The sequence below is a fragment of the Parasteatoda tepidariorum genome, chromosome 2 (genome assembly GCF_982258835.1).
Source record: "Parasteatoda tepidariorum strain Cologne lab strain chromosome 2, Ptep-v5.0, whole genome shotgun sequence".
Classification (NCBI taxonomy): domain Eukaryota; kingdom Metazoa; phylum Arthropoda; class Arachnida; order Araneae; family Theridiidae; genus Parasteatoda; species Parasteatoda tepidariorum.
Genome location: NC_141756.1, coordinates 100,745,231 through 100,749,888, shown reverse-complemented (window position 1 = coordinate 100,749,888; position 4,658 = coordinate 100,745,231).

Sequence of the window (4,658 nt, the reverse complement as noted above, 5' to 3'; positions counted from 1 at the left end):
TTAATGAACTATTTTTCTCTCTTCATTTTATTACCTAGAATGTTGAACTTGAAAGAAAAGATCTACATTGTTTTGATCTACAATTTTAAAGTGGCGATTTCAAAAGCATTTAAAAATTTTAACTGTAACAGCATAATAATTTATCCACTAGAAGGGTGTTTAAATTTATTAAATTCAGCTATAGATATGAAATTGAATTACTTTTGTTATTGTAACTTATATGTATATTTTTAAATTTTGTAGGTATTAGTAGATATCAGAGTTTATAAAAGCTATACCCTGCTTAAGAAAGAAATCAATCTTGTGATAGTTAATTTAAAATATTTGATAGTGGAATTTTGAAAATAAAAGTTATTTTATATTTACAAATAGAATACAAATATTAAAATAAGTAAAAATGCTTTGATGTTTTTTATTTTTAAATTTATGCATCGCTTTAAAAAAGTTACAATCTAAATTATTACACAACTTAGAATTCATGTTTAACTTTTTGCTTATTATGGCTGATACAATGAGCGAACAAGAATGGCTTTATAGTACTGAGCTCCGTAAGCAAAAGGACAAATCAAAGTGTTACAATTTGCTCTTTGTTAATTGTTCACTAATTAAGTTGTTAATTAGCATAATAGAAAATTTTGCATTTTAAAAATTTATTAGGAAGCTTTGATTTCTAAAGTTCTTATAAGTTTTAATAATAAATTGTAATCAGTTATTATATACTTAGAGCAAAATTTCTTACTGATATCCAAAAAAGTTTTTTTTTTTTTTTTTTTCCATTTTGGGCAAATTTAGTTGGACAACCATAACTTACTGTTTTTCTTAATGTATCAATAGAGGAATATTAATGAAGTTATAATAGCTCTAGGAATTTGTTTACGTCGTTATAATGGATAGAATTTGATCATTATATCATTAATTTGTAATTTCCACCACTTATTTCTTATTATAAATAAAGAATACAATTTCATGCATTTGATTTTTCATATAGAAAAAAATGCAGAAAAATAACAAAAAGTATTTTATTATAAGATATTCACACAAGTATAATAGATATTTTCACTGTGCAACTATACATTTTTATTATTAATTATTTTGTTATTAATGTAGTTGTTACATTTTAAAGTCTTGTTATTGTTTTTTGTCAGGGTTGCCTCACCCAAGGGAAAACCTGGAAAGTCCAGGGAATTTTAAAAATCATCTAAAATAACATGGAATTTTGTTTCTTATTTTCGTCTTTTAAGAAATGGTAACCACTCAAAGGGCAATCAATGGGATATTTAAGGATGATATTTCAGCTATATTAAACTAGTTTATTTACTATAGTATTACTTGTTTTCAGTATGTGCAGCTGTTCCTTTTTTCCTTATGTTTTTTCAGCAATTATTACTAGTATAATTAGCCCAATATAGCCCATACAAGAGCACAGTGATTGTGTTTTCCCTCTGAATATATTGTGTATAATATATACAGGGAAAACACAAGAATTTATTTTTTTCCAAATTTGAGTGGCAACCCTGTTTTTATTACTGTTCCCCTAGATAACAGCCTGAGCATCTGTTTTTTCATCCTATTGTTGTCAACTGAAAAATATATATAAATCATATATATGAAAAAAAAAATATATATATTTGCATCATGTTTATATTACATACGCTCACCATCATCAAGTGTTAAGGGACCAAAACATTTTGTTAATTCTCTTAAATTTCAGAACAATACTTTCCACATTTTAAAATTAATAATTGTCATTCATTACTGCCATTGTTAAGAAATGTTGCATAATATGATCCATCTAGGACAGGATTTTGTGCAAGCTCTCAACTTCATACTTGCAATTAAAATGAAAAAATATTTTTGTTGTAAATTGTTTTTGTTGTGCTTTTTTTAAATGCTTAAAAGTTGTGCATTTTTTTAATCTATAGCTAAAAATTATCTGATTAATAATAACATATATGTATACATGGGTGTCACTCTGGCTGAATCAGTTTTGAGAAAAATTAATGGACTAAATTTTGTCAATTAATGTCTTTCTCATTTTTAAAAATTAAATTTTATTTTTTTACCTTACAAATAAAAAAAATAAATGGTGGATTTTAAAGTATGCCATTTCTAAAAATTCCGGTTAACATAACACTAGACTACATTATTTGGTTAAAAAACAAGTTGTCTTGAAATTTTTTTTTTATAATGGCACCCATATATATAGCAAAAATTTATTATCCTAGTCATTGTTAACCAATGTGCAATGCTTTTTTATTCTTATAAATTTTTTATTTACTAGTTGATTTATGTTTAACATTTAACTGTTTCGTAAACAGGAACAAGATTGTGTAATAAAAATTTTTTATGGTTCATTCAAAATTTTTTACCCTTTTTTGTACTATTATTTAACGAAAATACTTGTATGATCAATAATTTATGGTAACTTATCATTAGTGATTTTTTATTGTATGTGTTTGCAAACATTGTTATATAAGTTATATTTTCTGTTGTTGACCAAGCTTACAAGAGCAAATAATAAAATTGTCTCAAGTTAATAATATTTCTATGTAATTAATATTCGTTTTACTAATAGATGGTTGTGTCAATACAATTTAATATTTAAAAAAAATTTTTTTTTAAAGCTTATTTTTATTTTGTCTTCCATACTATGCTAATTTTCTTTGTGAAAAATTTAAAATTTAATGTACTTTCTCAGGAAATGTGAATCGTTTTGTAGTAAGTACTTTTATGTGCTTTTTCTTTTTGTGTGCGGGGTCTTTCTTTTCGCTGAAAATTTTCAGCGCAGCTGAATCTCTAGTTGCTGTTAGAAAAATGTAAATATAGTTTATATATGTAAATATGTTTTATTCTTATATTAATATATTTTGTTGTTTTTATGTTTAGAATGTGTGATAATGTTTAAACTTGTTTACATGTTTTGCATTTATTATTTTTTTCTTTTGATGTTACTAATTTTTTTAGCCGTGACTTGAATTCTGTAAAATTTGCTTATAGAACCGCAGTTCCCATATAACGAATGGCATGATACAAATTTTTGTAACAAAAAAATTTAGTTTATTTTTGAAAAGGAGTTATTTTATTTATGTATTCTTAGTTTTCTGAGAGAGAGGGGATACAAAAATCCCTGCTTCATGGTTATTATTAATAATAAGAAGGGGGAGGTGCAATATTGAAAGGTTACAAGATTATCTGCAAAATACAAATATTTGTATTTTGGGTTATTCATTTCTGATATTCTATAAAATTTCCAAATCAACCTTTTTGTACTCTATTCATTCTCAAACTTTTAGTGATTTTTTCTTCTCTTTTTTAGAAAATAATGAAGGAAATTTTGTGACTAATAAAAAAGTTTAAAAGTTAGTATTTAATTAAAAAAAATATGTGTCATATATTTGCATAGCTGCCAATTCTATTGGATTTTCCAGTAGACAGCTGGATTTTGCCAGTTTCTACTGGTTTAATAAAAAAATCTCCTGGTTTTTTGTATATAGTAGAAAATTCTCTAAATTTTAGTAAATTTTCTAAAAAAAAAATAAAAAATCCTTAAATAAATGCCAGTAAACCAGAATCTAAAGTATTAAAAACAGGTCATGGGACGCTAATGAAGCTTTACAACATTAGAGAGTGACAGTCATGTGATACCTTTTAATGATGCAGCATAATGATGCTGAAATGTAAATAATTTTTATTTTTTGGGATTTTACATATATCTAGTTTTGCACTTTATTTTTACTGCAAATTTTAACGTTTTATAAAAACTCATCAATGTGATTGAAAAAATGTATTTTCTGCTAAACTTATAAAATAAGAAAATGTTTGTTTCGTATTTGTATTATTTACCCAACAGATAAGGGCAGCTAATGAAGTTGCATTTTAATTAAGAATGTGTGTAAATTTTAATTTCATTTGCTGTCTTTATATTCAAATGGATATTATTTGTTAACGTTCTCAAAAATTATAACAATGTTCATTTAGATTATTCCCCCTTTATTAATCCTTTGACGCAGATGGGTAGCAAATATATATAATTATAAAAAAGTCTAATTGTCGCTAAAAATCTCTTAGATTATCGTAATTATGTTTGTACTAAAATACAAAAAAAAAAGTAGCTTGAAATGTTTTCTTTCATTCATATTCAAAAATTTATCAGACGTTGATTTTGTAAATTAAAAAAATTTATTTCAATGATAAATAACTTTCCTAGATCTAAATAGCTGCAAATTCAAAAAATTATTGTTTGGAAGATTTTACGTTTAATGTAGAAAAAGACAACAGTGTTTCATGCTGTATTTTATAACCATAAATTATTGAAATGTTACTCATTTTGACCTAATTTAATACAAAAGTATGGTTGATAAAAATTCTGCGACAAGGGTTTAAAACAAATTATTCTCAGCGACCTTCTTCATTTGACTGCTAATATGTGATGCTGGTATGATTTATTTTAAAGCCAAACTTTTTATTAATCTCAGCCTGATTTGTTTTGGATTAATTCTAGATTTTGTTATAGTGGCCATTATGATTTACTTAATAAAGTACATAACTGTGGAGACACTTTTCTTCGCAAGTTAGCTGATGTAGCAAGAGGTATTTTGTCTATATATTGAGCAATATTTGCATCTTTGTGATAGAATTATTTTAAAAAAGTTGTAAAT